The following is a 12,648-nucleotide window of genomic DNA, read 5'->3' on the forward strand; positions in this document are numbered from 1 at the left end:
CTTCTACAGACCCTGGGGCAGGGGAATGTGGGGAAATATTGTGCTAAGTGAAAGAAGCCTGTCACAAAAGAACACATATTGTATGATTCCTTTTATATGAAATGTCCAGAACAGGTATATATACATGGACAGAAAATTGATTAGTGGTTGCCTAGAGCTGCGGGTGGGCAGGTGAGTGAATAGGGGAGATGGGGGTGATAGCTGAAGGGTATAGGGTTTATTTTGGAGGTAATGAAAATGTTCTAACATTGTAGTGGTGATAGCACATTTCTGTAAATATACTAAAAACTATTGAATTATACACTTAAAAAACATTAAATTATACATATTTAAATTATACTGTACAATTTGGTGAACTGTGTGGTATGTGAAGTATATCTTAATAAAGCTGTTTAAAGAAAAAACAGCCAGGTCACATCAGCAAGATGATGTACTGGGAAGCTCCAAGCTCTCATTCCTCTATGGAAACTTTAAAACACACACACACACACACACACACACGCACACACAACCCAAAACCAAACCAGCTAACTAACAAAACAAATTAAACTCCCAAAGCTGGCTGAGCTGTGAGCTCTGGAAAACAGTCAAAGATCGAGAGCAACCAAGTGAATTCTCAGTCAAGGAAGCGCTGCCTTCAATATGGTAAGAAATTACATGGCATTTTCACTTGTCTTTGCTCCTACACTGTCCCCAGAATAATCCAGTCTTGGTTTAGAAGACACTGAAGCCCAGTTACCAATTTCCTCTCTCAAATCAGAGGGAGCAAAGAAAACCTTACTGCAGTGTTCTAACCTGTCTAGGGATTGCCTGAAGTACTGGTCTCTGTTTTGTCTAACTGAGATCTCAGGGAGAGTAAGGAGTGGAAATTGTTTATGAAAACTGCGGGGATACTACAGATCTTCAGATACTTGGGGCAAGAGATTATTGATGAAGACATCTAAAGGACAATATAAGTCCCCAAAAGAAGCTAGGGTGAGATTCCTGGGGGGAAATTACAACATTTAAAAGAAGCTGTGTATGTGGGGGAATTGAGAAAGCCACATTCATGTCCAGGCAAGACACATGCTCAGAAAAAAAAAAAAGAGAAGGTCTAAAGTTCTCATCTTGGGCTCACCCCTGGGCCCAGACCATGCCCATCCAATCAGTGAAAGTCTTCTCTGGCACATAGCCAGTCTGAAAAGACTGGGGGAAGTGGCTGCTTCTTTCAAATACCCAACTTTCAACAACGACAAAAAAAATCACAAAGAACAATAAAACGTAGCCCATTCAAAGGAATAAAATAAGTTGACATAAACAGTCCCTGAGAAAGCTCACACATCAAACTTATTAAAGACTTTAAAATAACTGTCTTAAATATACTCAAAGAGCTAAAGAAAAACATGAATCAATAACTAAAGGAAATCAGGAAGACAGTGAAACAGCATATGAACAAAATCAGAATATCAACAAAGTATAGAAATTATAAAAACCAACAAAACAAATTATAGAGATAAAAAAATAAAATAACTGAGTGATAGATTTACTATAGGGGTTCAATAGCTTATTTGAGCAGGGAGAAAAAAAATAATCCATAAATTTAAAGATAAGAATGCTGAAATTATTGAGTCTGGGATCAGGAGCAAAAAGAAAAAACAATGAAAAAAAAATAAACAGAGCTTAAAAGACCCATGGGATACCATCAAGTAGACCGGTGTATGCATTATGAGAGTTCCAGAAGGAGAAAAGAGAGAAAGGAGCAGATGGATTATTTGAAGAAATAATGGCCAAAAACTTCCCAAATTTGATTAAACACATGAATCTGCAAATGCAAAGAGCTCAAGAAACACCAAGTAGAGTAAACTAAAACACACTCATACCAAGACACATAATCAAACTGTTAAAAGCCAAAAAATGAATCTTGAAACCAGCAAGATAAAAAGGGACATGTCATGTACAAGGTATCCTCTGCAAGACTGACAACTGATTTCTCAGAAGAAACCCTGGAGGCTGAAGGCATTGGGATGATATACAGTTGACCTTCAAGCAACAGAGGGGTTAGGTGCACTGACCCCCATGCAGTCAAATATCTGCATATAACTTTTGAACACCCCCCCAAAAAACTTAAGTGCTAATAGCCTACCGTTGACTAGAGCCCTTACCGATAACATAAACAGTTGGTTAACACATAGTTTCAATGTTATACATATTACACACTGTAATCTTACAATAAAGTAAGCTAGAGAAAAGAAAATGTTATTAAGAAAACCACAAGAGGGGCGCCTGGGTGGCGCAGTCGGTTAAGCGTCCGACTTCAGCCAGGTCACGATCTTGCGGTCCGGGAGTTCGAGCCCCGCATCAGGCTCTGGGCTGATGGCTCAGAGCCTGGAGCCTGTTTCCGATTCTGTGTCTCCCTCTCTCTCTGCCCCTCCCCCGTTCATGCTCTGTCTCTCTCTGTCCCAAAAATAAATAAAAACATTGAAAAAAAAAAAAAGAAAACCACAAGGAAGAGAAGAAAAATCCACAAATAAGTGGATCCATGAAGGTCAAACCCATGTTATTTAAGGGTTAACTGTATTTAAAATATTTAAAGAAACCTGTCAACCAAAAATTCTATATACAGCAAAACTGCCCTTAAAAAATGAGGGAGATATTGAGACATTCCCAGTTAAATAAAAACTGAGGGAATTCATTGCCACTAGAGATTCCCTGCAAAAAAAAAAAAAAATGCTAATAAGCGTCCTTTGGGTTGAAATGAAAGGACAGTAGATAGTAACTTGATGTTAGATAAAGATATAAAGATCTCAGGTAGAGGTAAATATATGGGCAAGCATAAAAGCCAATAAATTTTGCATTGTAACTCCACTTTTTTTAAATATAGGATTTAAAAGACAAATGCACAGAAGTAATTATAAATCTTTGTTAGTGTACAGATATATAAAAATGTAATCTGTACCATCAGTAACATAAAGTAGGGGAGTGTAGCTATCTTTTGCGATTGGAGGTAAGCTGGTACAAATTTAAATTAGATTGTTATAATTTTAAGTTGTTATATATGATAGTCATGATACCTACAAAATATACCCATAGAATATACCAAAAAGAAATAAAAAGGGAATAAAAACATGTCACTACAAACTCAAAAAATTAAAGTGGAGGGAATATGTCTTAAGTAATTTTGTCAGGCTAACATTACTCCAATACCAAAACCAGACAAAGACATTACAAGAAAAGAAAACTAAAGACCAATATTCATTATGCATATTAATGTAAAAACCCTAGCAAACTGCATTCAGAAGCATATTAACAGGATTATACAACATGACCAAGTAAGAGTTGTTCCTGGAATGGAAGAAGGGTTCAACACATGAACATCAACCAATATAATACACCACATTGACAGAATGAAGGAAAAAATCCACACGATTATCTCACTTGATGCATAAAAAGCATTTGACAAAATTCAACAACTTTCTTGATAAACACTCAACAAACTCATAAAAACTTGATAAAAACTCAACAGCCTCAATATGATAAAGGCCATATATGGACTATCCATAGCTAACATCATACTCAATGGTGAAAGACTCAAAAAATTTTCCCAAAGATCTGGAACAAGATGAATGTATTAGTTTGTCAGTGCTGCCATAGCCACATATCACAGACTGGGTGGCTTAAGCAACAGAAACTTATTTTCTCACAGTAAGGAGTTACTGCTTAATAGTTACAGACTTTTTGTTGGGGTAATGAATGTTTTGGAAATACATAGGGTGATATAAAGTCTCAACATTGTGAATGTAATTAAAAAGAGTTAAAATGGTAAATTATATATATATTTTAGTGCACACACACACAATACACCAAGGAACCAGTGATTTATAGAGCCCACTTTAGAAAACTGACTTAATCCATTCTCCTCACTGTATAGACCACTTGATCAGCCTGTGTAGACTACTTTCCACATTCCCAATTGGCTATACTCTCTCTGACTCTAAGGCCTTTGTACAAGCTGTTCTCTCTGTAAGGAGAGCCATTCTCTTCCACCACATGACCCAGATGGCTTTTGCTTATCCTTCAGGTGTTATTTAAACATCAGTGAATCTTCCTTCAGTGAACCTTCTTAGATATCCTCTCCTACCCACATACAGTCTTCCACCATGATAGTATGTATCCAGCCATTTTTATTTGTCATTTACTTGTGCTTATCCACCACTAGACTGTTACCTTTACGGAGGAAGAACCATATGTGTCCTGTGAAGTGCTGTGTCTGGCACCTAGCACAGTGCCTGAGAAACAGCAGGTGCTCTATCACCATTTAAATAAGGGAGGAGGGGAGCCTGGGTGGCTCAGTCAGCTGGCTGGGCAGCTGGGCTACCAACTTCAGCTCAGGTCATGATCTCATGGTCTGTGTGTTCCAGCCCCGCGTCGGGCTCTGTGCTGACAGCTCAGAGCCTGGAGCCTGCTTCAGATTCTGTGTCTCCCTCTTTCTCTTCTCCTCCCCCCCCCCTTGTATTCTATCAAAAATAAATAAACATTAAAATTTTTTTTTTAAATAAATAAGGAAGAAAATAAGGGAAAGAGGGGTGGACATAGGCCTCCATGAATTTAATGTGTCTCACTTCAGTTTCAGGGGCAGTGTTTGTTTCTCCCTTAATAGCATTCAGTGATATCTTCTTTCTGTTTTAGTTTCCTGTGCAGATATTTCATCCTGTGAGCACCCTAATTGTTTCTGTACCCCCCCCCACAGTACTTTTAATAGAGTAGACACTTAAAAAAAAGCAAGCAGGCACATTCAAAAACAATATGTTGCAAACAGAATATTCTAGCCTTTTGTTGTCTTTCATATGTAAAGAGTAGAAAAGGACCACAAAGTCTCCTAAAGTCTTTTAGTTCTCCACTAGAAAATGTTGCTTTTTATGTAACTTTCATTTCAGATGACCAATGTAGAAACTGTCTTGGAATGTAAAAGTATCAGAATGTAACTTTTGTTGTTATTTTAAGAAATGCTTGCTCTCCTTCTAGTCACGTTTTGAACTATAAATCTTTAACTTCTCAAACAGAAAATGCAGGAACTGGTGGTATTGACAGGGGTGGGGCAAGGGGGCAGTGGCAGAGAGAGCTCCAGAGTTGAATTTTCTAGTAGTTATGTTTCCCAAGAGTGAGGAGACTAGGAGAGTGTCTATGCGATAAGCCCAGCTCTGGCCCCTGACCCAAACACTCATTTTATCCAAGGTTTATGCTGGACCTCCAACCAGAAGTTGGGGGCTTGGGCCACTTCACTCCAGGAACATGAAGTCTCCTCTCTGAGAACCCCAGCTTGTTGGTCTCAGCAACCACTGTTGACCTAATAAGCTCACTGCCTCAGCCTTATGATGTATGTATTAATGACTCACTTCATCCACAGAATGGAAAGGCCCAGATACGCTATGAAATGGTAGCATTTTCCAGGTTCATTTGCCGCCATATCATCCTCAGAAGAATGAATATTCTGTCTGTCCTCGTGGAGGTGAGCATTGAATGTAGAGCCCACTGGAGCTGCGGATTTACCCTCCTCCCCTCCTTTGGTGCACAGATTGGATTTCTAGTTCTGCCCACGTGTCTTCACAGGAGAAGAAAGAGGAATTCTTCTTCCTTGGAGGATGAAGTCAGGACCTCGCAAAGGAAAGAAACTTCTAAGTCTGTTAGAAGTAAGACCTAGCTGAACGGAAATCGGTAACGCTAATCCCAGTCCAGGACTCTAATAGTGAGAAATGTGCCAAGGAGTCCTTCCTGGGAAAGTTAGAGAAATGTTTGATGCTCAAACACAAGCATGCAGAAATGCCCTGAGTAATGGCCTCAAACCATACAAGGGTAAAGAAATCAGAAATATGACCTAAACACTAGTTCTCTTAAATTCTCTAGGCCACAGTTCTCATCCCTGAGAACATCTCATTCTTTCTGTCTCTGTCTGTCTGTCTGTCTGGTCCTTATGGAAAGTCCCTTCCTCGCATCGACCAGAGTGAAGAGCCCCTATCACTTACCCAGAGCAGTGTAGGAGCTATTGGGCGGTGGCTGCAGGGAGGTGAGAAATCTTGGCAGGTTTCTGGGCTGGACAAGGTGGGGAGCAAGTTCCCTCCAGGATGCCCCACAGATTGGGACCTTAAAGTGATCAGGGTCTGCCAGTGTTGAGAGTATGGGAGTTTTGGGAGAGGCTCCTGGAGTGCCAGGAGAGGAGGCAGCAGTTGGCCGTTGGGGAGGCAGTTGGGGAAAGTTCCAGGAAGTTCCAGGAAGCAGCTAACATGAAGAGTGGGTAAGAATAGGAAAAGAAGAATGGGTGGGTTTTCCAGCATTCCCTTTTCCAAGGATTCTAAAGTCAAGAGCAAAAATCATGGAGTTGGAGACAATTCTCTTACCATTTCTCCTACCTTTCAGGATACACTGTGAGACAGGCTGAAGAGACACCAGAGATGCACAAAGAGATGGCTATGGAAGAATAAAGAGAGAAACCATTGAGACCAGAGTCACAGATAGACACAAACAGTGTAGAGCAAAAGGCAGACACCGAAAGTAGAGAGGCAGAATTGGGACCCTTACTTGGGGTGGAGTAAGAGCCTCTTCTCCAACGAGTGTAGCCTGGAGCCTCAGAGGAATGCAGAAGGACAACAGTTGTTCAAGCCCAGGAGCTGCCAAGACTATGTAGACTGTTTTCAGTAGGTAGTGTTCTAACAAAATGGGCAGTTGAAGCTCCTGTAACAGGCAATCAAGCCCAACGCAAGTCCCTGACTTTCAGGACTTGGGTTTCCTGCTGTTTAAATTTTTTTTTAAACATTTATTTATTTTTGAGACAGAGAGAGACAGCGCATGAATGGGGGGAGGGTCCAAGAGAGAGGGAGACACAGAATCGGAAGCAGGCTCCAGGCTCTGAGCTGTCAGCACAGAGCCCGATGCGGGGCTCGAACTCGTGAACCGTGAGATCATAACCTGAGCCAAAGTCGGACACTTAACCGACTGAGCCACCCAGGCGCCCCTCCTGCTGTTTTAAATGACCACATCTGGGACCACAACCTTGATATCCTTCTGGAAAATTCCTCCCAGGAAATTCAAGGAGTTAGTGGAAATCCAGACATCCCAGATGAATTACATCAGAATCTCTGAGGGTAAGTCCTAGACACTAGTATTTTCAAAGTGCTTCTCATGGGATTCTAATGAGCAACCAGGACTGAGAACCAATGTATTAAATATACATTGGCAGTAGGCATTTGCCAGATGCTGAAGGTATGAACATGAATTAGACTCAGACCCTGCTTCTGATGAGCTCAAGGCTGAGCAATGAACATAAGCATCAAATAAACTGCAATGACAAAATCACCAACAGTGTGCTGAGTTTGGCCATGGAAGCATCCCTAGGGCAAAGAGGAAGGGGTATTAGTTACGTGTTTTATTTTATGCATCTTATGATGTTTTGACATCTTGAGGGCCTTGCTGGTTGGGGAGAGATGGCCCCTTCCAGGGATAGCCGATTCTTAGAGATTGTGAACAACTCACCTTGGAACACACCTTTATATGCAAACCAACAATCTTGAGTCCATACCCTCCAACAACCTCCTTTATCCAGCCCTCACCCACTGAGCCAATAAACCCCTTTCCAGGGCCAGGCCTCAGGCAACTGGACACCACCTGCCTAGCCCAGAGCTTGCTGGCATTATTCAAACTAGCCAATCCTAAACTGTTTGCCCTGCTTCACCCCTTCCTTCCCATGGAAAACATAATAAAGACTCTGGGATAGTTGTTTCCCTCATCCCTCTGCCTTCTGATTTGCCCCAATGCTTTTCCAGGTAGAATGGTATGCCCCTTTCTCTTGGAAATGGTAAATAATTATTTCAATGGCATTGGCCTTTCTGTGTCTCACTTGGTCACCTATATAAATAAAACACCCCAGGGGCCCCTGGCTGGCTCAGTCAGTAGAGTATGTGAGTCTTAATCTCAGGGTCATGAGTTCAAGCACCACATGGGGCATGGAGCCTACTTAAAAAAATAATAAGTGGGGCGCCTGGGTGGCGCAGTCGGTTAAGCGTCCGACTTCAGCCAGGTCACGATCTCGCGGTCCGTGAGTTCGAGCCCCGCGTCGGGCTCTGGGCTGATGGCTCAGAGCCTGGAGCCTGTTTCCGATTCTGTGTCTCCCTCTCTCTCTGCCCCTCCCCCGTTCATGCTCTGTCTCTCTCTGTCCCAAAAATAAATAAATGTTGAAAAAAAAAATTAAAAAAAAAAAAGTAAATAAAAGTAAAATCCCACAGTGCAATCAAGACAGAAGTGATGACTATCTTACAGGAGTGAGAATTGGATAAGGCTTTGAAAGAGAAGCAGGAAAGGGTATCTCATGAATAAAGGCACTGAGGCATAGAAGGGCCCCATCAGTTGGTGGACTAGAGCAGGATGGAATTGCTGGAGCATTGAGCACAGGTGACCAGTGGGGTGGGAGAGGGGACAGGATGCAGGTAGGGAAACCAAGCATGCTGGGCAGTTTATTCTTGCTGAAATAAGAGGTAATTTATGCACTTATCTGCTCTCCAACAGGCCCCACCAACTAACCCACTCCTTGGTTTGGGCTTCTGTGATATTAACAAGGTCATGGTAGAAACCCTTCACACTGGCACCAACATTTCCAGCCCAAGGAGCCTAAGGAAGAGAGAACAGACTGCAGAACCAGGCAGAGCTCCTCTTCCTGAGACAGAGCATGGGCTTTGGGTCTGAACTGTGGACTACCCCCTTGGTCAAGCTTCTTACTGTCTTGGCCCACTTCACCATCTTTCCAATGAGCACACTAATACGTTTCATGGTTGTCGTGCAGATGAGGAGGGAAGGGGGAACACAGTACTTGACCCTTCATGTATTTGTTTCTATCTTTCTCCCCCCTTCAACCAGGACACATACTAGATCTGATGAGAACAAAAAGAAACACATTCCATCAGAACTGCAAGATAGCATCTCATGAGAGGCCAACCAGTAACAGGTCAGTAAGAGTGTCTCTTCCAGACAGTCCCCATAAGGGGGTCCTTGTAGGTCTGTAGAGGGGATGGCTTAGTCAGTGTCAGCTTTTATCATCTTACTGTACTAAATTGAGACTTTGGAACTTTCTTGGTTCCACATCCCAGGAGAGCCTTAAGAGGAAGCTACAGGGTAAACAGATGTTGTAAAATGCCACATGAGTTCAGATGCCCCTGTTATCTCCTGAACTTCTCTGCAGAAAGGAAAGACTAGAAACAGACGGTCTTTTCTACCTCTGCTCTCTGCCTCTATGTGCCCTGTACTCTTGGACAACTTGGTCCACCGCGCCTATCCCAATGACGTTGACTGAGCACCGACCAGGTACCAAGCAGTGTGTGAGCATGTAACCAGTGCTATCTCGTTTAATCCTCCCCATAGCCCTATGATGTGGGCACTAGTGTCCCCACTTTACAGCTGAAGCTTGGTGTCATATAGTTAGTAAACAGAAGAGCCAGATCCCAACCCAAAACTTTCTGAATCCAATCCTGTGTTCTTATCCTCACTAGGATGTCCTGGGCCATTTACCTCTCCCAATTTCAGTCCAAAGGCCTATTGATGCAAACGTTCCTTTGTTGCAACAAGCTCCATCTCTGATTCTCAACTCACCCAAAGTGTAGGGATCACACAGGCCATTTTGTATCCTCCTTCTTTGACACTTTTCTCCATGTGTCATCCATTCTCTAAGTCATTCAGTTGACAGACATTCACTGGGGTCCTTTCTGGGCCAAGTACTATGTACCTCTAAGGGTGCATCATCTTTGCCCCTACATCTGTGTACAATTAAGGGAGAAAAAGTGGACTTATCTGAGTCTGAAGACAGATTTACTTGGTCCCTTCTGGGAAAGGTGACTGGAATAGCTGCCAGTTCAATGTAAACAACCACTGGGCCCAACCATGTACAAAGACGTGTTCGAGTTCTGGGGATTTCCTCTAGGATAGATACACCACAATGCTTGCCTCCATGGTTTAATGGGAAAGATAAGCATTTACTCAACCAACAGTGAAACCAGGCATCCTGTGATAAGAGCTATAAGAAAATATTCCAAATAGTGGGGACACTGGAAGGAAATAAAAGCAATTAAGATTGAGGAAGACTTCACAGTGGAGAGGGTAATTGCAGTGAATCTCAAGGGCTACTTACTCAGCTCATCTTTTTTTTTTTTTCCTTGAGGGGACTGGAATTTATGCATCACATCCATCCAGCGTGCCTGAGCCCCAAGCTCTGACATCTGATTGTTTCCCTGATTGTAGAGTCTGGTTAGATCAACCACCCCAACGTGCCTCACACCTGCCCCTGGCTCAGTGCTCATGGATGGGGCCTCCAGAGTGCCTCTCCAACAAGCCTGAGCACCGATCAGTCCCTTCTGAGCAGTGATTTGGTTGGAGGGTGGAATGCTGTAGGACTGCCCCCTGGGGCAGTAAAGACAGCCAAGTCATTAAGTCCAAAACCACTGACGGTAAGGGAGCTGCCAGAGGCCTGGCCCATATTTCAGTGTTCCCAGACATCAGCCAGGGAATAAAGAGCAGGACTAGGACAAGGCCAGACTCTTGCTGCTCCCTGGGAAAGTCATTTGAGACCTCATAGGAAAAATCAGAGGGACAAGATCCTCTTCTCCTGGGTCTTGTCCAGGATGCTTATCTGGGGAGGGGGCTTTGTAAGGAAAGTACCTGCTAAGATCAAGGTGCATCTTTTGGGAACTCAGGTGGACTGCCTTATTTTATATGTGGCACCTATAGGTGTGATTATTTCTCAAAGCAATCCCAAGTGTATTCAGTTAAAAGGATTGGGGAAAGCCTCATCCTCCATGGCTCCAGAGGGGAGATGGACCGAGCTACCCACATGCAGGTTTCTAGCTTCCAGTTCCCAGTGACAGGATGACCAGGCCCCTGTTGGGCCACCTGGAAAACCACAGGGACCCATCAGCAAAGTGCTTAGATAGGCCCCATGATGCTCTGCCAGGGCCATTGTAGAAGGGATTCCATTCTCATAAAAGGATGGATTTGGATCAGTGGTTTTCAATCTGTGTTCTTTGGAGGTCTTCAGGAGCTTTGGGGGTTTGGGAGTATTGATCTATTTTCTACATTAGGGCTCTGCTTAGGATATATACGTGTGTGTGTGTATACATATGTGTATATATATGTATGTGTATATATGTGTATACATGTATGTATATCACATGAACCTATGAACATACCTTTATCTGCATTTTAAATGATTCTGCTAGTAGTCAAGATGTCACTGTATTAATCGATGTTAACCTATCTCTGCTGAGCCTTTGGTATCTGTTCTTCCACCTTCTCTATATGTGTTATCCCTTTTTATCCCCACAGATATTTCATGAGGTATGGAGTGATAGCTGCATTTTTCAGACAAGGAACCTGAGGCACAGAGAATATAAGAACATTGCTCAAGGCACACAGCTAGTAAATGGTGGGCTGGATTTGAAGCCAGCCATGATGCCTCTAGGCCTGTGCTCTTTCCCTCCACATTTTCCTGACCCATCCTCTCCAACTCTGAGGACTAGGGTTTGATGTTTCCTTGACAACATTGTGAATATGGCTGAAGTTAGCTTCATTGCCTAGCCTCCTTCTGCCAAGCTTTGTGTGCCACTTTCTAGGTTTTTTTTTTCAATTTTTAAAATTTTATTTTAGAGGGGCACCTGGGTGGCTCATTTGGTTGAGCATCTGACTTTGGCTCAGGTCATGATCTCATGGTTCATGGGTTTGAGCCCTGCGTCGGGCTCTGTGCTGACAGCTCAGAGCCTGGAGACTGCTTCAGATTCTGTGTCTCCATGTCTCTCTGTCCCTCCCCTGCTCGTGTTCTGTTTCTCAGAATGAACAAACATTTAAAAAATTATAATGTTATTTTTTAGAGAGAGAGAGAGAGCATGCATGTGTAAGGGGGGGAGAGGGGCAGAGGGAGAGAGAGAGAGAGAAAGAGAGAGAAACTTAAGCAGGCTCCATGTTCAGCAGGGAGCCAGATGTGGGGCTCAATCCCATGACTCTGGGATCATGACCTGAGCTGAAACCAAGAATTGGATGCTCAGTCAACTGAGCCACTCAGGTGCCCCTTGTATGTCACTTTTAGTGTTCCCTCCAGGTCACCAGGGACCTCCCCAATCCATCCTATGGGAGAACAGTCAGATGGGAGGAAAAGGATCTTTCTGAAAAGTCATTTGCACATACAGCCTGGGTATTTTTTGATAGGTGTGAGAGGGAAAGTCTTCCAAAATTAGGGGTTTTAAGGGGGATATCCTGGCTGGTTAAGGAAGGAGCACTGTTCACATGGGGACCCAGTCTGACCACCGTTTCTTAGGAAAAAGCACTGCTGTGGGGAGTTTCTTTCCAGGTCCTATTCAAGCTTGAGAAATAACACTTCCCAGCAATCAGGTTCCCCCCCCCCAACCCACTGCCCTGCTTCTGGGCCTCCTCTGCCTTACTCCTCACTCTGTTCCAGGATTCCACTCTACCTGCCCTGGGAATGCCCACCATTCATTTTTGTGCTGCTTCCAAATCTGACCTCTCTTCAATGCCCACATCATATTTATTTCTTTCTTCAAGCTTTCCACAAGTCATCCTCCAGACCTGCAACACTTAGACTGACATATCATTATTTGGCTTTCTAGCTCTATACATCTTATATTC

Source organism: Lynx rufus, unplaced genomic scaffold (genome assembly GCF_022079265.1).
Source record: "Lynx rufus isolate CCGP_SWC_20201006 ecotype Redwood Valley unplaced genomic scaffold, mLynRuf1.p SCAF_3, whole genome shotgun sequence".
Lineage (NCBI taxonomy): Eukaryota > Metazoa > Chordata > Mammalia > Carnivora > Felidae > Lynx > Lynx rufus.